Raw genomic sequence first — 25,883 nt, forward strand, 5'->3', positions numbered from 1 at the left:
TTGCGGGTGGTGGCATTTTCGTTAACCGTCGGCCTAGCTTTTTGATTGTCAAGTTCAATATCAAGTTTACAGCTTTTGGTTTTGCTGTAGGTAAACATATATGCCGAAAGGATAATGGCAAAAGGTCAACTTTTCTTTCTCCACCTCTGCCTGGTTACACTTTAAAATGCGGAAAAAATTACTTATGTTTGCTAAACTCGATTCAGTGGATAAATAATAATAGATTGAGCAGATAAATAAAAGTACTTCATTGTTACGTAACTTTAAAGGCACACACTACGTAATGAAAAGTATCGACATAGAAAGGTAAAATGAATTTATTGATTCATATACCCAGCATTTAAATTAAAAAACAAAACAAAAATATCCAATCATATTTTAGGTATTCGCGGCGCATTTAGCAACTCGCTGCATTGCATCATTTTTCTTTATCAATTTCATTTTTGGTGTTCCGCGAAGCGACCTAAAAAGTGCAAGTGTTCTGTGGCTTGGGGTAGGGGTGGCGGGAGGAAGCCGCCCGTAATCCTCTGGTACTAAATTATCCCCTACGGGATTTGAACCTGCGAATCTAAGCGGGGTAGTCTTAGGTTAGAAATCAAGCGCATTCCTAGGGCTTAGCACGATGCGCCACTCAACGCAAACGTAGTCAGCTGCAGTGCACTGGCTGACATAGATACTAAATACATTAAAATACGTGTATACCCTTCCCCTGGGTGTTGAAATCTCAGGAATGTTCTTTACGGCCTTACATACCTGTATCATGATCGTTCTTTACCAAGAGGTCTAATCTAGAGACAGACTCAAAGTGCTTCAAATGGACCTAAGGTCTCCGCGATCTATTCGTCTACTCAAAATGGCATTAATAAAATTTAGGCAGCAGCAAATACATCTGAGGTATTAAATAGAGTAATTTCAATTCACCCATCAATATTGATCGCTGAGTAACAATTTGTTTTTGTTACGTTCTTATTGTGGGGCTACGTCAATAACAGTCCACCTCTTCACGAGCTCCATAACACCAAATATTTGAATGGTCTCGAATAGTTGATCTATATATCATCAGTTGTTGTCGTCGGTATGCTCTTGTCTTTAGCAGTCAATTATTTACTTCACATAGAACCGTGATTAACCTCGTTGCTGATGTTATGTCTCCGCCGTTTGGTTTGGGCGAAGAAATTTCTATATAGTAGGCATCGAAACAACGTCACAATATGACCTCTCTTTTAACGACATCGCCCGCACGTTATAGTAAGAAAACTTAAAAGTATTCTTGGCTATGCGCCAGTTAATGAGCTAAGATTTGTACGCCAATGCAGAGAATGCATTGATATAACGCTGAACCTGTACACGCCGTTATTCTTTCATTGAGTTGTAGGACGGTTACATTTTTGATGGCATTCACGTGCGCGTTTACTCGACAAATGTAAACAGACAAATATAATGGAATTGCTGGATTCTTTGTACTAAGCTCCCGTCACTGATGCAAAAATGTGTGATCTGAGCTTGTGTGTTTAACCCCTGTCAAGTTTTAAAATAAAAAATGAGTAATTATGCAGTTAGGGTTTTGGGTTAGAACGATTCGAAAATTTGAATTTCCGGCTGAATCTGCATCCCTCACCTTAACTGAATAAGTACTATTTTTATTTAATTCGAGCGTTGGCGGGGTGTTGTTTTGGGGCGGGGCTTGTTACAAAAGATCCTGAGAATATTACTGTGAACTAGGTATTATACTATGAATAAAGCAAATCCAACCGCCATTTGCATTCTGCAACTCTGAGATCACGCGTCAGAAGCGTGATCGACCGGTGACGACAACCTGGAGTAATTAAAGTAATCAGGTAAAAACATTTGATTACCAACAATCAGATAGCTTTTTTCGTCAGATATTTTTGCGCGGGAAGCCACAAGCGACATCGCTTTCAGTCAGTCACAAATGTTCGTGATAGGATAAGATTTGATTTTGTGTAGGATGTATGGATAGGCTGCCTGTTGGGTTAGGACAGCGAGTTCGAAACAATATTCAGGTGAGTTAAATGTTCTTTATACCCATTGTTTTCATTGCTATTATATTGCTTTCATTTTACTATTGTATAAGTGGTAAATTAGAGGTTTTCGGGCCTATACGACTTGGACTTATTAACTAATACAGAAGTCTAGATTGATGGATGATTCTCTTTTGCACCCAACTCACTAACAGCGGGTTCTATCGTTTTCTCACAAATAGGCCAAACTTAAAACCTATATGACAATACATAAGCTTATCATGAAGAAACTTAAACGTAATACACTTACTTTCAAAACTTTCGCAAATGTAGCGCAAAATCCATGGTTTAATAGAGATTCGCCATAGCCTTTTTACTTTAATATATTATTGTGTATGGATTGGATCTTTGTACAAAGACCCTACCAACGTTCAAAATAAGAGAATTAGTAATTATCCAGTTTAAGTTAGGAATGCAGATTGCACTGGAAATTCAAATTTTTAAATCATTCCTAACCCCAAATGGATAATTACTAATATGTCATTTTAAAACGTGGCGGGAGCTTTGTGCAAAAGATCCGATAAATTCAGTCCCACTGTCCATTGATTATGCTAGCTACAGTTCTGCGACAATTTATTTATCAATATCTTAACTTTTTTCAGATGAAGAAATATTGAAGGTTGAAGATTCAAAGACACGAACTAACGAACGAGGAATATCACAAGTAAATATTATTTGAACATTTTATTTGACGCCTATTGATTCCTGTATACCACTGTTTTTGTTTAAAAGGCTAAAAAATTCGATGCGAGCGCACCGCGTCTCTGGTCTTGCGATCAGAGTCAGCATTGTTATGCCACTTATCTGATCATGTGTTTTCTCTCGAAATTGTAAGATTTATATAAAAAAGTCAGACCCACGTTCACGTTTAAAATGCTAAATAGTTCGATGCAAGCCAACATTGGGTGCTCCTGATGTATGCGCACCAAAATGTCGCATAGTTAAATAAATTCATTGAGTATTTTATTGTTATTGTAATATTTGCAATTTGTGCAGTTTGAAGACTACACCTGATATGTTATAGAGTTTATATTTGAAATTTAATGTCAATCGCTGAATAAATTTTATTCGTCTATTCGTCTAAACTTTCTAAATTTTAAATTTTATGAAATTAAATATCGAAATTTACCCGTTAAATATTCAGAAAAGAGTCTCACTTTAACAATACAAAATGAGGTACAATATGATACACTAACATATCATTTTAACTAAAGGATGTAAATTTGGTGAAATCAGCGACAGTTGAAAATGACCTCAATTGAATTACATAGTTGGTTTTTTGTATCTTTAGCATAAGCATAGCTTTGTAGTGTCTCTGTCAAATAACATTTGTGTGAATTAACTACCTGAAAATGGCATAGTTGGCTCCACGAAATTTAGTTTAATTCAAATTTAGAATTGACTTACACAAAATCACGATCTATATATTGATTTTCAGCGTTTTAAAACACTGCTTGAAAGTCGACAGAACAATTTATCATTGCACCAAAAGAAATTCGTCAAGTGTCAGATTTTCATCACTGAGTGAGATGGAGGCCTATCAAGTCTGAAGAGCAAGTATGTAATCATATCATTTGAAATCTTTCAATTTACATGTCTATAAATAAATAATATGTTGTATTTTTTTTCGGGAAATCGCAGACAAATTATTACTTTTAATATTTTGAGTATAAACGCGAAATTAACTATTCTGTACTACAAATTAACTGTAGCAATATCCGGTGAATAATGGCGTAGTCAGTATTGCGCTGCACGTTCAGGGGCTAACTGCTGTGTTGTCCCATCTGCTGTTGTTTCGTTTAATCGTCCAAACCGAAAGACCAATTACTATCTTGTAATGTCAGTTTAGGTAAAGTTCATTGGGTCAGCATAAATAAAAGGCGTTTCATCGCAATAGGGCGTCACGTTGTGATTACTACAAACAGTGAATTTTTTTAAAGTGATACTATAAGTTAATCCAGCAGTGTATATCTGCAATGATACTGAAAGGATTTGAACTATGCCTCGTTAAGTGCAATTCGGTTAAAACACAACCCCAACTTAATAACCATGCAAATATTAAAACTTATTGTTTACCTTGTTGTTTATCATGGGATGCCTATATACACACTAATATGCCTAATTTCCCTGAAATCGTAGTCCTGGCCTTTTTTATTAATCTGATGAGCGTTTTTGCCACAAATGATAATGGTAATCAGACTAATGTCTTAAATTTAACTGTAGCTCATCGTGGTAGTAAACAGTTGATAACCATGTCATTGATGTTCCCAACTATACTTCAAACTGAAATCGGCCCAAATTTCCAATAATGATATTATAAGAGTGAGTCATACTAAGTGTATTAAGATAGCCGTTAATCTTACACCTTAAAGAACTCGTGTCCCAACTAAAATTTTCAAAAACAATACTGTGTAAATTATATTCAACCAAGTGTAAACTTTTTTTGGTCCATATCCCCTTGGTAAAAGTGCTAAGTATTCATATGTTCAGGACTGTTTAAATTTAGAGACATGGGAATATATGTCATATTTTCCCTATTGTTGGTGCGGGTCACGTCGTGTTATGCCTAATCACGTGTGAAGAGCTTAATTCATATAAACTCTCGTTTATAATCTCTACTGAATGGTGTTAGTTGGATCGTTTATACGGCACACGCCGTCAATATGAGATATAGTAGTTTCAAAACTCTGGAATTCTTACTTTTTTAATTAGATATTAGAAACTTGGGTGTCGCTGCTCGATAACCAGTTTAAAGATCACTATATACATGAGATCCCACAAAATTGTAAATCTACTATAGTCAGCCTATATCCCCGTTGCTAGTAGTCTCAGTAATCATACCGTCCCATGTTCATAAGTTTTCGAATCTGGAATATATAATTCTTATTTCCTTATCGTTTATTCCGTAGTAATAATCTGTTCTGTTCTTATTTATATATATATATATATAAATATATGTCTACAATGTCTGTGGCTGAAGTTATTTATTGATCTATATTTTCAGGAAGTTGCTGGGAGGGAGAGACTATAGAGAACTTAAAGGTAAAATATAACACACTAATAAACTATTAACTATTTAAGATTTAGATAATGAGATACAACATAGCACACTGACAGATCATTCAAAATAAGTAATATTTATAATATTGAAAATCTGGATCTATATTTTCAGGAAGTTGCTGGGAGGGAGAGACTATAGAGAACTTAAAGGTAAAATATAACACACTAATAAACTATTAACTATTTAAGATTTAGATAATGAGATACAACATAGCACACTGACAGATCATTCAAAATAAGTAATATTTATAATATTGAAAATCTGCAAATAATATAGAATGAATGTAAATGGATATCAGAATGCTACAAGCTGTCGTCTTTGTATCTTCAGAATAAGCATAGCTTATCACAAGGGCGTGGACAATTTATTGAGGGGCGTAAAGGAAAAATTTGTTAGATTTGATCTTTCCCGCCTTATTTTCGATATTTTCCTTTCTTGAATATGTAGCCGTATATTCAACGTGCTCTTCATGAATATAAATATATTTTATATGATGTGTTGCAATATTATACGCTGACAAATCATTCCAAAGTAATATTTGTAATTTAGGGGGAATTCTGTGAATAATTTGTCAATGAACTGACAATTAATATTTTCATTTTTATGTATCTAAACTGTAAAGTATAAGCATAGTTTCTCTGTGCTCCTGTCAAATTACATTTTCTGTAACTTATGAACCTCAAACTTAATAATGACGTAGTTCGAACATCTATATATAATTCAAATCCACATCATACAAAATTTACCTACATTTCATTATCTCATATAAATTTCAGCTTTCTGAAACACTTCTTGAAAAAGGGAAAGACACTTCATCATTATATCTAAAGACATGCGGGGTTATTCGTCCGATTATGCATCACTGAGAGAGGTGGCTGTCTCGAGTCTAAAGAGCAAGTATGTTATTAAAATCTTTTGAATCTTTCTAATTTACATTCATCACCACTATTCACGGATCCCCACAATCAATTTTAAAATTGGTATCTATTACTATTCCTAAATAAGTTAAAATTACTTTACTTAATTTAAATGCTAAACATTTTAATAGGCTTAATACCAGGTGAATTTGCAACCCAATTTCTTAATTGAAACCGGCATTATAAAATATTAAAACTAAAATCTAAAACGGAAGATATCACCATAAGTTTTGTTCTAGCAGTCTCACAGCAGATTGAAAACGCTTTTCAGACATTGTAAATTTGTGTTATGTTAGGATTTCTTTAACCCTTTTTAAGCCGCAAGCCCTGCCCATTTTATGGGTATTTTTAAACTTATTTTTTTATGTCAACCATTAATCCCTAAAGCTTTATTCATGGGTTTTTAAAAGCGTCTGCTAGAGTTCTATTCAGCAATATATCTTTAAAACACACCCCTCAAAAAAAATTTTTGCAAAAAAATTTCAAAAATTTCTAAAAAAAAAATTGGACTTTGAGAGCTTCTGTGTACAGTAGAGGGTTAATAATTAATTCTTAATTAATTAATTTTTTCTTCAACGTTTTCGTCAAGTTTTTCCTAACATAACAATACCAAAACGACTATTATAGCATAAATGGTTATCACTCTGAAATTCACAATTGTATTTACAGTATTGTCAAGTTCAAGGTCAAATTACCGATACTGATGACGTCACAGCTCTTATTATTACTGCACAGACCACCCCCAATGCAAAAAAATTAAATTTTTTCGACGGAAATGCGCGTAGAACGGCGTAACCAATCTCATACGCGCATTTACGCGTTAAAATTACCATTAATTTTACGTTTTTTTTACATACAAAAAATCTCCATACCTCTGCCAACTATGGAGCATTCGAAATCATATTTATCAAAACAACACAGCGCCAGGGATGGTCAGGGATAGTTAGTATGACTGAAAATACATGCTAAAACAATAATAAGTCGTTATAAAGGAGTATTTCCTGTCTGAAGGGAGTCACATTTTTCAGACGTCTGACAGGTGATTTTGAAATCCAGGATATTTATAGGATTCGCACTTTGCGTCACGGCTGGAAGGTTTTATCGCTTCTCTCATATCAGGGCATTACGTCGATAAACAGCTAAGAGCGATGTTGACTCTATAAGTACATTAATTTTACAATTTTTCTAAAAGTACATATGGGCGTTCCGGCTGTAGAAGGGAAATGTATACCATATAGGAACTGAAATGGAAACACAGTAAATTGTTCGCGCGATGTACCTTTTGTCTATTTTGAAACTACCGATGGAGCCCAATACGACTTTTTCTCTGTATGTGACGATATATAAGATAATTAATGCAAAATATATCGAACAATTTTTTTTGCAATATTTTAAATTACAATCGTTCGTATTTTGTCGATATCTTTAAAATAATTTTGAGTGCCGAAAAAACAAATCAAATTTGATTAACTTCAAAATACGATTCCGGTCTACTTATAGTTGGCAGTTTGGGACGTATTTCGTGCAATTTTCAAATAGTGATTTTTCATTTATTAAATAATCGTAAAAGTTTTCCCGACTAAAATTCGAGTAACGAAGAACACAAATAAATTACTATGACAAGATATTTTGAATGCTCGCACCGGCTATGAATTGAATATTTTACTCGAGAGACAACTTTTTATCCTCTGCAATCTTACTTATATATAAGGTCACATTTGAATTTGCGCTCGTTGTCATATTTCGACACTACTGATGTCAAATTTTATTAGTGTTATTACTTCTTTGGACAGTCACAAAATTGGACAAGTCAGTATTTTATTAAGTAATCGGAGCGCCTAAGTTTCTCCCACGGAGCACTTTGAGAACCTATGCCTTAATAGACCAGGGAAGAAATTTTCGTAAAAGTGTTTGAAGTATCGTTGTACATGTTTAATAGCTGAGTTTTAGGCGGAATATTGTTTCAATTTTAGCGTCTCTTTGAAAATTAGCTGTTTGCATCTAATAATTAAATATTCACTCCAGCTCACCATATTAAGATTTTGTGTCAACGCTTCCGAGTGGCCAAAAACTTAATATGGATACGCATTATCGCAAAGTTACCTTATGTCCAGGCTTGTCCATGGGAAACGTGCCATGAGATGGGATGTGATAACACACCTTTGTATTTCCCATGGGACGCGTGGGACACGAAAACCATATGATTTTCAGGGAAATGATGGTAAAAATTTTCGTTATGGATTTAGTGTCCATATATTTGAGCATAGCTCTCTTGTTAGTTATAAAGAGCAAAACATATTCAGCATTAACAATATACTTCGTGAAAGGGCTGATGGACACATATATAATAGTTATGAATAAAAAGTTAACTAAGTCCGTTTTTTCGGGAAACCTGCTGACAAAGTATTATTTTTATTATATTGAGTATAAGCTCAGCTTCGGTTTGTCTGTCAAATGAAATTTTTTTTGGTAAACCCCCCAAATACTTTATAATATCATGATTCGGACAACTATCGTTTTTTTGTGGCTAATAAGCGAATAAGACAAGAATGAATTTTAGCAATAAAAAACCGTGTTTTGTTATATTACCGTCCAATATTCGGAATAAAACTTGCATTAATTTGTTCCAAATTTTGTCAAATTTTCGTCATTGTTGAGAAGGAACTTTTCCCCTTGTGTTTGCAGTAATACTGTTAGTTTAGGCACCAATGCGCGCTAATAATTTTATATGGCAAAGTCTTTAGAACCGGACCAGTGTTCTTTTCCCAGTATCGTGGGCATGACATTTACTAGTATCAGCAATTATTCACTGGGGCAATGGTTTTCAAAGGGTGGGGCGCGCTTTGCAAAAGGAGCGTAGACAATTTTTGAGGGGGCATGTAGCTAATTAAATCTATTTTTTGTTTGTTGGACTTAATCGTGCATTTTTTGGATATTTACATTCCATCCCCGTCCATCCCCGTATTTTCAAGGTATTTTTGAATGAATCATAATATTTGTTATATGTAGCTTATTGCTAGCTAGTTATTTTTGAGTTGTTGCGAGCATTTTCATAACAAGAGTTACATTGTAATCACCACAATTCGTAAAAATATTTTCATAGCTATACTATACTTATGAAAAAAAATTATACTCAAGATATAAGTACCAGTACTTCTTTATCGATTTCTCCTTGAATCCTCCCTTGAAAATGTCTACCTAACTGCTAGAACAGCATTGTATCAATAATAATATAGAGAGGAAATCATTAATTCTAAAACATTGAAACTCATTTCTATGTATAATGAATTAAATTGAGTACACACTGAGTTTTGCGGATACAAGGATGTCTATATATCCTGTGTCATATTTATATGTATATTGCCTTCTTTTATTGATAGCATAGTCATTATTTTCTTGCATAGAATTTATTGATTTAATTTTCTGGGCCAATCTGGCTAATCTTATATATGTAATTTGAAAGTACCATGGTCTATGACCATGGTAGTAACCAGTTAACCGTGTCATTCGTGGTCCAAGCTAGAATTACATTAGCTTTCCAATAACGATGTGATATAAGTAATTCCAACCGAGTGTATCAATGTGAATTCTATACCATTTGGCACTGGTTAACTACGCCATGCAAGCCCCGAACTAAAATATCGTTTCAAGTGGCGATACTGTAACGCAGTGGTTTTCAAACTTCTTCGTATTGTGACACCCTCCAAAAAATATGCTCAAGTTGCGACTTTTCGTGGAAACCGTATTAAACCGTACCTTCTAATAAAGGACTTTTTTTGCAATGAGTTTTATTTAAACGATCCAAGAAAACTAAACCAAAGTCAGTGAAATTGCATTTAATGGGATGGGAATACTTGCGTCTTTTTACAACTGTTACTAAACCTTGGTAAGATTTGTGAGAGCCGCACGCATTTCTCTCTCAACATTTATTCGAGATCGATATTTTGTTCGTATTACGACCATGGTCGCAAATCTTGCTTCGCATGAATACGAAATCGCAAAAGGGATCAGAGTGCGCAACGCTTTTTTTTACCAATGAAGGATGATCCTTATTGAAGAAAATCCAAATTTCTTTTTACATCGATTTTGTAAGATTTTGGCCGAGCAAGATTTTGGCCAGTGAAACATGTTATCTAATAAGCCCAAACTGCATTTAGTATCATCGCATCCCCAGTTGCAACAAAAATCACGGTGCTTTACTACTTGAACGATCCAAAGTCAATGTAGCCTACGTCGTACTTGCGTTTTTAGCCTTTTCTTGTTTAGTATCATTTTCACGCTTGTATTATTACTTTTTCTACACGCCGCAAAAGAGATTCCGCAAAAAAAAAAAACGCCCACTTTGGAAACCACTGCTGTAACGTATCAATATAGCCGTAAATCCTATTGGTAATAGTTCGTTCATGTTCATAACTGTCTGAATCTAGAAATATATTTCCTATTGCTATATCGTTGATTGCAGGTACTAATATGTTAGGTTATTATTTGTATACATCTATATAAATGATCCAATAGAATAAATACACGGATTTGTCTATATTTCTCATGTTTTATTTATATGGGTATTACTTTATTGATAACATGATTCTTAATATTCTGTGTAGAATTCACTTGTTTTTTCCCACAAAATAGTATCATACTATAAAAAAGAATCCGACTAAGCGCAGAAATGTATCTGTAAATTATCATGGTCTATATCAGTGGTTCCTAAACTTTTTATTCGCAGTAATATATACCCACCCAGTTTACAAAAACATTTGAGGTCAGAAACGAATATAATACAGAACAAATAAACAAGGTAAATCATAGTTTATAGTGTTTTTTTCAATGAGATATATAAGCTTATTGGTCTTCCAGAGAGTATTTTTTTTTAAATTTTTGGTGACATTTTCGTCAGCCACAATCTCAACTCACCCCGTTTACTAATTGAATGGCGATGTTTTTTTTTGATAGCACTTGTTTCATTGTTACAAACCCCTTCTCTACCACAAACGAGGTCGTAAATGAAAGAATCCAGGCTTCTGCCTTCTGTCTTTTTTACATGGTTTGTCAAATTATGAGAGATTTTCATTAAAAAGATACATCTTTATAAAAATCACGTATCGATGCATTTCTCAAATATAACATATGGATTTTATTTCCTCATTTCATTGCATTTCAAGGAGCTCCATTTAAATTAAATATTTTCTGCGTTATTGAACTGAACCCCTGCCCATTGCAGCGTGTTCTCATTCGTCGTATTATATTTAAATTGTAGGCTCGTTAAACGATTAACTCTTCACTAAATTATCAGGTTATAATATAATTATAACCGCCCACTTTGGGAATCCCTGGTTTATACCACCTGGTAGTAAACAGTTAATAACTATGCCATTCATGTTCCAATCCAGAATCGCAATAAATTTTCAGTACTGGTAATATTGGAGTGAGTCTAATCAAGTACATTAATATAACCGTGAATCTTACTACCTTCGATACTGGTTAACCATGTAATTTGTGTCCCAAACTGAAATTTTCAATAAGGATAATATATAAATTAGGCCAATTGTACACCCGACTTATACTTCCCTTGGTAGTCCTAGTAACCAATAACCATACAATTCATATTGATAAGTGTTCGAAGCTGGCAATCGATGGTAGTCCAAGTAACCATAGGATTCATATTGATAAGTGTTCGAAGCTGGCATTCCTTGGTAGTTCAAGTAACCATACGGTTCATATTGATAAGTGTTCGAAGTCGGCAATCCTTGGTAGTCCAAGTAACCATACGATTCATATTTATGAATGTTCGAAGTAGGTTGATAAGTGTTCGAAGCTGGCAATATTCCTAATGCGCTGTTATTAAGTGCGAGTATTCATATCTTATATTCATGCGTGTATGTAATATGTATGACGCTTCATTATTGCAAATATTACGACTCTAAAATCGTTTATCATGAGGTACCAAAGCTAACATGTCCTTATCATTCTGCATACCATATACCATTTTTTTATTATCTTGAAACCCGTTTTCACCAGAGGGTATTAATGTAGTTGTTAATTCCCTCTCCCAAAATTCGTGTCCTAAAATTAAATTTCCTATGATATACTATAGCCGCAAATACCTTATAACCAGTATAGACCTTCATTGGTAGTGTTCCTAGAACCCATGCCCCTCGTGTCCATAAGTTTTCAAATCTAGAAATATATTCCCTATTTCTTCATAGTTTATTTCGAGTATTAATATGTTATGTTCTTATAATGAATGTAGAATATCTACAATCCCTGTGGCTAATTTAGAGGACCTCAATATTAGGTAAATATAACGCACAATGCCTGTGGTACACAAACATTTTAAGCCGTTCAAGTTTGGAATATCTCGCGTCTCGTGTAAATTACTTGTATATCTATCAATAAATAATATCTGCAATTTTTTCGGGAAACCTGCTGACAAAGTATTATTTTTATTATATTGAGTATAAGCTCAGCTTTGGTTTGTCTGTCAAATGGAATTTATTTTGGAAAATCCTCTAGTCTAAATACTGTATAATATCATGATTCGGACAACTATCGTTTTTTTCTGGCTAATAAGTAATTCCAACCGAGTGTATCAATGTGAATTCTATACGATTTGGCATTGGTTAACTACGCCATGCAAGCCCCAAAATAAAATATCGTTTCCAGTGACGATACTGTAACGCAGCAAATCAGCAAATAATTTTATTTAAACGAAAAATTAATATTTTTATTTTTTTTAACTTCTAGTATAAGCTTAGCTACTCTGTGTCCATGTTAATTACAGCTCCAAAGATCGATAAGGACATAGTTTAAATGACTATGTCTTTAACCAAATCTCTTTTCTGTATTTCTGTTAAATAGCATTTTTTGTGATTTAAATAACTTGATAATGTCTTAGGTCAACGAAATTTAGTTTCACCTAAAGTTAGATGGACTCGGTTTACACATGAACATACCATTGGATTGATTTTTTTTTTATGTATTTTTAATATAAGTTTACCTTTGCTTTACCTCTGCCAAACAGCACTTTTTGTGATTTATAAATCCCAAACTTGATAATGAAACTATATATTTATTTTCAGTTTTCTAAAACACTGCTTGAAAGAGTCATTGCATCAAACAGAATCGACATTGTTAATAGTCTGGTGCATCACGGAGTGAGATTGACGCCTATATAGTCTAAAGAGTAAAGAGCAAGTATATATGTAATCTTATAATCTTTCACTTCATATTTTGTCACGTATAAACTGATATATATATCATGTTCAATCCCGCTAGTCAGGAAGAGCTGCAAATATTTCAATTATCGCACAAAATGTCCAAAATACTATCCATTGGGAACCACTACATTAGACCGTTTTCCTTTATCAATTTTACTCTTTCATTTTTGTTTCGCGAGGCGAGATAAAAAGTGTAAAAGTTTCGTGGCCGAAAAAGTTTGGGAAACGCTGGTCTAGAATAGAGATGTACCGATACCACTTTTGTCGCCGATACCGATACCGATCCGATACCAGCTAAAAACGCCGATACCGATACCGATACGCCGATACTACAAAAAGGCCGATATTCCGATACCGATACTATGTAATTATTACTTAATTAGGTGTGCTGTGTAGGGCAGACGGATTAAAACAATGGTCTTTGAGCGTTGTTCATGGTACACATTATTTCAGATCGAAAAAAAAAGATATATCACATAATATGAAATTGATGTTTGGTGTTTGCTTCAACTGATTAAGATACATTGTACAGTAAGGCTAGTAATCTCGGTGTTCAATTGAAACTCATAAGCCGGGATGTCCAATTTGAACTTGATATGAATATCGCGACCTTCGAATATCGTTATTCGAGTTTTAAAGAATATCGAATATCCCCACACATTCTAGCGCCGCCGTCCTACGTTCAAATTAAAATCATTTTACAAATATTTTTTTTCGTGGCTAATCGTAATCGTCGACGCAATAAGTCAAAGCCAAATTGAAAGAATATCAAACAGCACCGACAAAAAGAAGGCCTACCTATAACGGTCGAGGATGTTTTTTTACTTTACTATTTTATAATATAAAATATTTTACAATTGCTATCATAAATTTTGAATTTCGAAATTTAGTTTATCGATGTCGACGGACTAAATGACACTCGTACTTGACGACAAACAGTCAGCATTTATAGCCGTGCCAAAAGTCCTTGTGCCGTTAATAAGGACCCCAATTCCACTGTATGATTTAAAACTGGGCGCCTAGTTGCTTTTTGTTATGTGCTGTGTTGATATATTTCTTCATAATTACTATGTAATATTAAAAATGTCAATATAAAAAATTGACAGCGAAAATAGCCAAATTAGTTGAACTAGTTTGGCTGATAAATAGCTAAAAACACGTGAATCCTATTCTTTCGCGGGGGTGGGGACATGTATGTCTCATAGCGCACGATCTCTCCAGACAAAAAATAAATTAAAAAGTAGTATTCCAACTTATCTTTTAAAACATTCTGGACCATATCAAAAATATAAATATATCGGAAATATCGGCCTTAATTCAACCGATACCGATACATGGCCGATACCAAAAAAATGGCCGATATTGCCGATACCGATACCCGATACCGATACATCGGTACATCTCTAGTCTAGAACAGTAGTTTTTTTTTTACCTGGGTTCAATCGAATTTTTGGTGTTCGTTGGAGCTGTTCCAGGGGTTCGACGAGGGTCCTTCAAATTAACACAGTTTTATATTATGGCACTTTTCTATCACATCGTTTACAAATTATGCAAATTTAGCTACAGTTCATCTCAGATATTAGAACTTACACGTTCAACAACTAATAAATTAGCGATCAGTAGAGGTTGCGCGAGACTAACTCCCAATCCTTTCTCTATGCCTTTGCGCTAGTGGAATTTACCAATGTGTTTAACATTTATCAATGTGTTCTAGGCTCAGATCTTGTTAGCCAGGGTCCTTTTAATGTGATTTTTTTAAAGGCGTTGAATTCTTTTTAGTATTGCTTCTAAATTCTTTTCTTTTCTTGTGGTAGTTGTCGAGTCCGGAGTTTGGCAGGATCCATTCGGATACAGAAGTCACGCGAAAAGGCTAATATAACGATCAGTAGAGGTTGCGCCAGACTAACTCCCAATCCTTTCTCTATGCCTTTGCGCTAGTGGATCCGTATGCATGTAATGCAAGGATGCTGTAGCAAGAATAAAATACCATATTATGCAATTCAAGAGCCTGCTGTGCACACTAACACAAATATATTTCTGTAACGTTTCGTCTGACCAAAATCAGACTTCCTCAGACAAGCAGTTTACAACAATGACAAGAAAAGAGCAATCATGCAGTTTAAATATGGCGATAAATAAATTTGTTTGAAATTAATTGTGACCAAACAATGAAAAAACAATTATTGATATTCAGAAACAGATTGCGACATGGAATAATTGTCCCGCGGCGTGCTTGATTTCACAATAAGTTTTACTAGAACATTTATCAATGTGTTCTAGGCTCCGATCTTGATAGGATCTTGATCTTGATAGATCTTGATAGGAAAGGTCTGAGCCTAGAACACATTGATAAATGTTCTAGTAAAACTTATTGTGAAATCAAGCACGCCGCGGAACAATTATTCCATGCTGAGAACCGATCGCATTTTTTTATTTCGCAATCTGTTTAAATTAGCGTTGCTGTTTGTATAGCGTTGCGCAGTTGTAAGTTTTAGTGAACCCGTCATCTCCAGGGATGTCGCGCGCTTTGGTGTTTGTGCTTATATGATAGTGCCCCTTAGATGCTTTCTGCCTATGACTTTGAAACATCTTGGGTTGATATCGAAAACCTAGGATTTTCAAGATGAAACTTTTCATGTTTTATACCCTTGCACGAAATTGGGCTTTTATGAAGTTTGGATTGGGCTCCTAATATCAACTGTTCGATACAATGGGGTTTGACGAGAGCTTTCAGGATAGCGCAGGGATTCGACAGGCTCGGAAAGGTTAACTAGAATTTAACTAGAAGATTAACTAGAGTTTAAAAAATCACACAGCGTTACGTAGTATTATTCTTTTTTATGTTGCCATTTCGCGAGTGCAGAAACAGACAGGTACAAATAGATTTGTTGAAATATATATCCAATTCATATCGAATTATATTTTCTGTCATTCATAAACCCAAAACTTGACATTAAAAAATTATTGGTACATTGAAATTTTAACCCTCAAGCGAAATTAGATCGAAATAATTAAATATTCTTCCGAAATTTATCAGTTTTGCGGGGTCGTCCCGCAAAACCACCCCCGGGCTACGCCACTACGTTCACGGGCAGGTGTGCAGTTTTAGCCGGTATGCAATAAATTTTTCTGCTTTGTTAATATATCCAATTCCAATATATCCAATTCATATCTAATTTATCAAATTACATTTTCTGTCATTCATAAACCCAAAACTTGAAATAGTTCATATAGTTCACATAATGACATAGTTCGAAAAATTATTGGTACATTCAAATTTTTACCCCCCAGCCGAAATTAGATCAAATTAATTAAATATTTTTTTGAAATTAATCACATTGAGCCACCACAACTTTTTGTTGAATCAAGTTTTTTATATTAGTGCTTGATTTAATGAAATATTCAAATTTCCCCCCGCTATTGTGCTTCATTCTCAATTTCGTTTGCACTGTATATTAAATTATTAAAGTAAATTACCACAGTTGAAAATGTTTCTTTGGAAAAATGAAATTCGGAAAACACCCCCGCTCGCTTTAAAATAACAAATTAATAGTTGTTCAGCTTGATTTATATGGTTCGGGTTAGGAATGATTTGAAAATTTGAAATCTGCATTCGGGTGTTTTTTTTTTGAAGTTGATGCTTCCATTGGATTGAATTTAAATCTGTCATTACCTTAACTCAATCTACCCGCCCTCCATTTGAGCCAAATCTCATCGGAAAACTTGATTAGGGCGCTTTGTGCCAGACGCTTCCCGATACGCGTGTGCCTTCCGCTCAGCCGTGTCCCGTTGAAAATGAGAGAAATTTTTTATTTATTTTTTTTTTTTGAAAGTTTTGTTTTGGTACCGCTCTGATAAATACAAGTCGAAATCGACTCGACAACAAAGTCTCTCACGGAAGAAAAAATTACGTCACCGTTCTGGCAAGCCCAAACCTTGCTTTTGAAGCAAAGTGAATATTCAATTAACAAAGGGCGCATGTTTTCGCGAGTAATTTCGATTTCCAATGTAGACTGCACACATGCCGAGTCATATTAATTGAACCCTCGCTTAATCGTTTGTTCTTCTATTTTAGCTGATCCTCTGCTAATAAGTGGACATTTAAAAACTTGTTTGGGTATACCAAGGGCATGCCACTATAATGTCATATTACCATACAGTTCTTCAAATAGCCGCGTTTTCATTACTTTACCTTGTTTCTAATTTCAATGTTGGATAGTGTTAGATTAATTTTAGGTTAAAACACGTCCAACTAACTGTTAACTGAAGGCGCTTATATTCACCCAATATGCTGGATAATGCCTCTGCTACAAATGCCTAGCACTGGTTAAACTTGTGCGTGCACTGAAAAATATACACAAAAGGAAACTAATTCATAATTTAAAGCCGAGATAAAATAATGATTATGAGACAGAATGTGCTCGGGCGCTAAACTGTGTTTGGAAAGACAAAGTTTTGGCGTTGGATAGTTTTAAATTTCGCCTACGGAAATGCTTTGCTTTTATTCATTTCGTATCACATTAATGAAATTTGAAGCGCCAAAAAATAAATAAAAATACGCTCGTTGCGTAAATGAGCCTTGTTGGTTGTAATTGTGACAAAATTATACTACTTTGAGCATTTGAAAAAATAAAAATGCGCATTCTACTTGCTTTCATGCAGAGGAAAATATGGAATACATGTAAAGAAGAAAAATGTCTGTCCATTCCACATTTTTTTCTGTAGCTCCTTGCGTTTCAGACTTATTCATTTTTTGTTGTTGTCAAGATCGTTTTTGATTTTACAGTTTTTTTTTCTCTTGGTTTTAAAAAGACCATTTATTGTGAATGTTTACACGCATTTTCTACTTGAGTCTCTTGCTTATCGTTTGTTCTCCTTTTCCTCCTAATAAGAGGTCATCTATGAACTTGTCCTGGAATCACGATGCCATGAAAATATAATGTAATTGTAACTTACGGGTCGTCTTCTGATAGTCTCGTTTTTATTACTTCAACTTGGTTCCAATTTTAATGCTCGATTCAAATTAGAATAATTTTAAGTTGAAACACGTCCAAATATTAACTGAGGGCAGCTAAAAATTGCTAGGTTCATTTTGCAATAATATCGTCTGGCTTGAATATTAATTTTTTAACGAATGTTCATATTACTATCGTGTATTGTTTACTTGTTTTATTTCATTATTAATTGAGGTATATTGGCTTTTCATTAATTTCAATTTCGGGTTGGAGTGGTTAAATGAGTGTTCTACCTTCTGCTGAAAACAAACATCAATGTCGTTATACAGTCAGTGCTGGTCAAAACTATATTAAAAGGCTTTCGGTAAAAGGTATCGGGCATCGGTGATAATATTTGGTATCGGTATTCGTATTGATATCAGCTAAATGTAGACTGATATTTCCACGATAAGTAACTTTTTGATCAATTCCAGAATGTTTTTAAAAAGTAGCTCGAAATACTGATATGAAAATTATTTTTTGCTTTTCACGGTATTGGCCTCGTTAAGTATGAGCAATGCTGTTTCCCAACCGCGCGAATAGAAACGGGAATAGGATTATGACCTGATTTTAGCCATTTATCAGCCCAACTAATTTGGCTATTTTTGCAGCCCATTTTTTATATTGACATTTTTAACATTACATGGAAATTATGAGGAAATATATCAAATGGGAATTTTTAGATTTGTAAAATACAAAATACGACGTTATAATGGCATAAAATTCTGCGCACGCAACTCGATGTATCAGTTAGATAGAGTGAGTAAACATTTATTTATTATACCCCCCACAGTAGCCAAACCCGATGAGTTTTCTAACCGAACACCGATATTATTAGCGTAGGTGTGCAATGTATTTAAACCAAAAAACGCATCAGGATTCAAATATTAATTTCTTATTATCTGAAATATGTCTCTTTCAATCTGAAAAATTGTGTGGCATGAATAATGCTTGTAAACTGTTACTTCAACTAGTTTGGACTGCACACTTGAAATATTAAATTACACAGCATGTAAATGTCGGCAATTTCTGCTTTAAAATATTGATATCGGCGTTTTATCGTTGTTGTCGGATCGGTATCGGCGACAAGTGGTATCGGTACATCTCTCTTGTTGAAATCCCTAGTATAATGTAATGGACGTTAATGTTATGTTTAAAATAGACATCCATCCCATGCGTTATTGTATCAAATGATATGTTGTAAAACAATGTACTCTTTTACCGCAAACATTAAAAACTCGTATGATATCGAATAGCATCCCTTATTATGCCACAATGGCATGTAATTGGTTACAGATACTAATAGTAAGATTCATTTCCTCAGCTACAGACAAAGTTTAATTGTTTTATTCCGTATATATGTTTGATCCGAGGTTATTTTGAAAGTTATCGGCTATTGTACTTTTGGTGAATGACCGTTCATAGACTACTCCCTTTAAGGCAATTTAATCTCCTGTTCGTGGGACGAAAATAAGCATGTTGACGTAAACAAAATTTTGTATCGTCTTGTCTTCTCATATTCTTGTTTGTTTATTATTATTTCGGTATTTCGGATCATTGCAAGTCGGCTATTTAAGAGTTAATGCTCGCATTAGAAGTTTGTCGTTTAAGTAGTGTTAATTTAATTGCCGTAATAAACGGATTGTTTGCTTGTTTTATATTTTGGTTAAATAGGTTCATTCATATTACATAAATTATTAATGTTGCTATTGTTTGAAATTATGTATGTTGTCGACATACTTAGGTTGGACGTAAATTTTAGCAACCCTATACATCTACAATATGCGTTTCGACCTCTACAATAATCATTTTTACCACCACACTATTTGTCGTATTTCATCACATGTTATTCGTCTCTCGTACATTGTTCATGTAGATTGGAAATTTCATTGCCAGTAATGGACTACAATCATATTCAAAGTTGTGGAGTTGTTAATATTGTGAAACTAGAAGGTTATAAGTCTGAGGGAGTTGATGACGCGCAGCGTCATCGCCCAACACGTTATAGGCGCCTTGTAGAGCCTCATCAAACGTAATAAGTTCCTCATAATTTACTTCCTCTACTATAAAAAGGCATAATAACTAAATGTATATATATTTTTTCAGGATTACTCAATTATGAAACTTGACGACTCTTTCTGTTTTTCAAAAGAAAATGAAACTCAATTATTCAAATAGGAAGAAGAGTTTTATTGAAGATAACTAAGATGTGCTAGCCACCACACACAAGACTTTGATATAGAAAAATTGACTGTTGGTTTGAAACTGAATCCCATTGTCATACGTACTTTGAGATCGTATGCATTTGCACTGATTACCAATATGTGGTCGCAAACAAATGCACTGGGCAGTACACACGAATGTATTTATAACAAATAAGACTGTTGTTTAAAACTATACAAAAATGCCATACACATTGTAAAAGAATTACAAGCGGAAGTTGAACATGGCTCGACCCGTGAAGAACTATTTGTGTAATTTGAATAATTGCAAACAAATTCTTGATTATATATTCATTAATAAATTGAATTATAGCTCAGAAAACTAAATACTATTGTTATTTGTATTTTAACATCCTGTAATGCAATCGTTTATTTGACGTCCTGGTATGAAAAAATTAAAATATTTCTTTCGTTTTACGTTATACGTATATTTTTATTACTGTTATTGTATATTACTGATTTATTATTTATATTATTGTTTTTCACCGATATTGTACATTTTTTAATAAGCTTTATTTGAAAATATGCTACTTCCATGTTTGGCTATCTTATTTGTTATAATCATTATTTTCTATAGTATTTTTAGATATTTTTTAACAGGAAAACAAGATATCGTGAAGACGAAGGAAAAGTATTGACAGGGATTGCCATGGCTTTTTTCAAATATTTGTTTCGTTATAGATAGATTTAGACCCATTCCCGCCATTAGGATAAAATAGGGTTTTTATTAAGCTTAGATATTTTTAATGTTATTCTAGCTTCTCAGGCACAGAACTATGAAGTGACCTGGAAAAATTAAGAAAAGACGGATACAAGGAAAATCTACAAATTACATGTAAATATTTTTACTAATTTTATTAGGCTTAGATATTGTTAATATTATCTTAGCTTCTCAGGCACAGAATTTTGAAGGCACTGAAGAAATTGAAAAAAGACGGTACCAGAGACAAATCTAAAATACCGGTAAATATGTTACTATTATTATTGAATAATTATTAATATAGCTCTATTGGTAATATGCTGTATCCATATTTGCCTATCTTATTTGTCAAAATCATTATTTTCTCTTCTATTTTAAAGATATTTTCAACAGGAAACAAGATATTGTGACACCGACAAAGAAGAAAAGTATTAACAGGGATCGCCATGGCTTTTTCACTATTAACATTTTATTTGTTATAGATAGATTTAGACCCATTCCCGCCATTAGGAAAAATAGGGTTTCTATTAGGCTTAGATATTTTTAATGTTATTCTAGCTTCTCAGGCACAGAACTATGAAGGGACTAGAAAAATTAAGAAATGACGGATACAAGGAAAATCTACAAATTACATGTAAATATTTTTACTAATTTTATTAGGCTTAGATATTGTTAATATTATCTTAGCTTCTCAGGCACAGAATTTTGAAGGCACTGAAAAAATTGAAAAAAGACGGTACCAGAGACAAATCTAAAATACCGGTAAATATGTTATTATTATTATTGAATATTTCTTAATAAAGCTTTTTTTGATAATATGCTGTATCCATATTTGCCTATCTTATTTGTCATAATCATTATTTTCTCTTCTATTTTAGAGATATTTTCAACAGGAAACAAGATATTGGTACACCGACAAAAGAAGAAAAGTATTAACAGGGATCGCTATGGCTTTTTTACTATAAACATTTTATTTGTTATAGATAGATTTAGACCCATTCCCGCCATTAGGAAAAATAGGGTTTTTATTAGGCTTAGATATTTTTAATGCTATTCTAGCTTCTCAGGCACAGAACTATGAAGTGACCTGGAAAAATTAGGAAAAGACGGATACAAGGAAACTCTACAAATTACATGTAAATATCTTTACTAATTTTATTAGGCTTAGATATTGTTAATATTATCTTAGCTTCTCAGGCACAGAATTTTGAAGGCACTGAAGAAATTGAAAAAAGACGGAACCAGAGACAAATCTAAAATACCGGTAAATATGTTATTATTATTATTGAATAATTATTAATAAAGCTTTTTTGATAATATGCTGTATCCATATTTGCCTATCTTATTTGTCATAATCATTATTTTCTCTTCTATTTTAGAGATATTTTCAACAGGAAACAAGATATTGTGACACCGACAGAAGAAGAAATGTATTAACAAGGCTTGCCATGTTTTTTGTTTTGTTTTCAATATTTTATTTGGTATAGATAGATTTAGACCCATTCCCGCCATTAGGAATAATAGAGTTTTTATTAGGCTTAGATATTTTTAAAGTTATTCTAGCTTCTCAGGCACAGAACTATGAAGGGACTAGAAAAATTAAGAAAAGACGGATACAAGGAAAATCTACAAATTACATGTAAATATTTTTACTAATTTTATTAGGCTTAGATATTGTTAATATTATCTTAGCTTCTCAGGCACAGAATTTTGAAGGCACTGAAGAAATTGAAAAAAGACGGAACCAGAGACAAATCTAAAATACCGGTAAATATGTTATTATTATTATTATTGAATAATTAATAATATAGCTCTTTTGATAATATGCTGTATCCATATTTGCCTATCTTATTTGTCAAAATCATTATTTTCTCTTCTATTTTAGAGATATTTTCAACAGGAAACAAGATATTGTGACACCGACAAATGAAGAAAAGTATTAACAGGGATCGCCATGGCTTTTTCACTATTAACATTTTATTTGGTATAGATAGATTTAGACCCATTCCCGCCATTAGGAAAAATAGGGTTTCTATTAGGCTTAGATATTTTTAATGTTATTCTAGCTTCTCAGGCACAGAACTATGAAGGGACTGGAAAAATTAAGAAAAGACGGATACAAGGAAAATCTACAAATTACATGTAAATATTTTCACCAATTTTATTAGGCTTAGATATTGTTAATATTATCTTAGCTTCCCAGGCACAGAATTTTGAAGGCACTGAAGAAATTGAAAAAAGACGGTACCAGGGACAAATCTAAAATACCGGTAAATATGTTATTATTAATATTGAATATTTATTAATAAAGCTTTTTGATAATATGCTGTATCCATATTTGCCTATCTTATTTGTCATAATCATTATTTACTCTTCTATTTTAGAGGTATTTTCAACAGGAAACAAGATATTGTGACACCGACAGAAGAAGAAAAGTATTAACAAGGCTTGCCATGTTTTTTGTTTTGTTTTCAATATTTTATTTGTTATAGATAGATTTAGACCCATTCCCGCCATTTATTAGGCTTAGATATTTTTAATGTTATTCTAGCTTCTCAGGCACAGAACTATGAAGGGACTGGAAAAATTAAGAAATGACGGATACAAGGAAAATCTACAAATTACATGTAAATATTTTTACTAATTTTATTAGGCTTAGATATTGTTAATATTATCTTAGCTTCTCAGGCACAGAATTTTGAAGGCACTGAAAAAATTGAAAAAAGACGGTACCAGATACAAATCTAAAATACCGGTAAATATGTTATTATTAATATTGAATATTTATTAATAAAGCTTTTTTTGATAATATGCTGTATCCATATTTGCCTATCTCATTTGTCATATTCATTATTTTCTCTTCTATTTTAGAGATATTTTCAACAGGAAACAAGATATTGTGACACCGACAAAAGAAGAAAAGTATTAACAGGGGTCGCCATGGCTTTTTCACTATTAACATTTTATTTGTTATAGATAGATTTAGACCCATTCCCGCCATTAGGAAAAATAGGGTTTCTATTAGGCTTAGATATTTTTAATGTTATTCTAGCTTCTCAGGCACAGAACTATGAAGGGACTGGAAAAATTAGGAAAAGACGGATACAAGAAAAATCTACAAATTACATGTATATATTTTTACCAATTTTATTAGGCTTAGATATTGTTAATATTATCTTAGCTTCTCAGGCACAGAATTTTGAAGGCACTGAAGAAATTGAAAAAAGACGGAACCAGAGACAAATCTAAAATACCGGTAAATATGTTATTATTATTATTGAATATTTATTAATAAAGCTTTTTTTGATAATATGCTGTATCCATATATGCCTATCTTATTTGTCATAATCATTATTTTCTCTTCTATTTTAGAGATATTTTCAACAGGAAACAAGATATTGTGACACCGACAGAAGAAGAAAAGTATTAACAAGGCTTGCCATGTTTTTTGTTTTGTTTTCAATATTTTATTTGGTATAGATAGATTTAGACCCATTCCCGCCATTAGGAATAATAGAGTTTTTATTAGGCTTAGATATTTTTAATGTTATTCTAGCTTCTCAGGCACAGAACTATAAAGAGACTGGAAAAATTAAGAAAAGACGGATACAAGGAAAATCTACAAATTACATGTGAATATTTTTTATCAATTTTATTAGGCTTAGATATTGTTAATATTATCTTAGCTTCTCAGGCACAGAATTTTGAAGGCACTGAAGAAATTGAAAAAAGACGGAACCTGAGACAAATCCAAAATACCGGTAAATATGTTATCATTATTATTGAATATTTATTATTAAAGCTTTTTTAGTAATATGCTGTATCCATATTTGCCTATCTTATTTGTCATAATCATTATTTTCTATTCTATTTTAGAGATATTTTCAACAGGAAACAAGATATTGTGACACCGACAAAAGAAGAAAAGTATTAACAGGGATCGTGATGGCTTTTACACTATTAACATTTTATTTGTTATAGATAGATTTAGACCCATTCCCGCCATTAGGAAAAATAGGGTTTTTATTAGGCTTAGATATTTTTAATGTTATTCTAGCTTCTCAGGCACAGAACTATAAAGAGACTGGAAAAATTAAGAAAAGACGGATACAAGGAAAATCTACAAATTACATGTAAATATTTTTTATCAATTTTATTAGGCTTAGATATTGTTAATATTATCTTAGCTTCTCAGGCACAGAATTTTGAAGGCACTGAAGAAATTGAAAAAAGACGGAACCAGAGACAAATCTAAAATACCGGTAAATATGTTATTATTATTATTGAATATTTATTAATAAAGCTTTTTTTGATAATATGCTGTATCCATATATGCCTATCTTATTTGTCATAATCATTATTTTCTCTTCTATTTTAGAGATATTTTCAACAGGAAACAAGATATTGTGACACCGACAGAAGAAGAAAAGTATTAACAAGGCTTGCCATGTTTTTTGTTTTGTTTTCAATATTTTATTTGGTATAGATAGATTTAGACCCATTCCCGCCATTAGGAATAATAGAGTTTTTATTAGGCTTAGATATTTTTAATGTTATTCTAGCTTCTCAGGCACAGAACTATAAAGAGACTGGAAAAATTAAGAAAAGACGGATACAAGGAAAATCTACAAATTACATGTAAATATTTTTTATCAATTTTATTAGGCTTAGATATTGTTAATATTATCTTAGCTTCTCAGGCACAGAATTTTGAAGGCACTGAAGAAATT

At 33.0% G+C, this 25,883-nt stretch overlaps 2 long non-coding RNA genes across 2 annotated transcripts; both read left to right on the forward strand.

The window, feature by feature from the left end:
- Positions 1–1,874: 1,874 nt before the first annotated feature.
- Positions 1,875–5,084, forward strand: LOC144429922 (uncharacterized). The gene is made up of 4 exons (XR_013479174.1): positions 1,875–2,024; positions 2,645–2,706; positions 3,481–3,599; positions 5,047–5,084. It is a non-coding gene; the product is annotated as an uncharacterized LOC144429922 (long non-coding RNA).
- Positions 5,085–5,877: 793 nt separating this feature from the next.
- Positions 5,878–21,081, forward strand: LOC144429530 (uncharacterized). Its single transcript, XR_013478829.1, has 3 exons — positions 5,878–6,000; positions 13,100–13,214; positions 20,338–21,081. It is a non-coding gene; the product is annotated as an uncharacterized LOC144429530 (long non-coding RNA).
- Positions 21,082–25,883: the final 4,802 nt, after the last annotated feature.

Source organism: Styela clava, chromosome 11 (genome assembly GCF_964204865.1).
Source record: "Styela clava chromosome 11, kaStyClav1.hap1.2, whole genome shotgun sequence".
NCBI classification, from domain to species: domain Eukaryota; kingdom Metazoa; phylum Chordata; class Ascidiacea; order Stolidobranchia; family Styelidae; genus Styela; species Styela clava.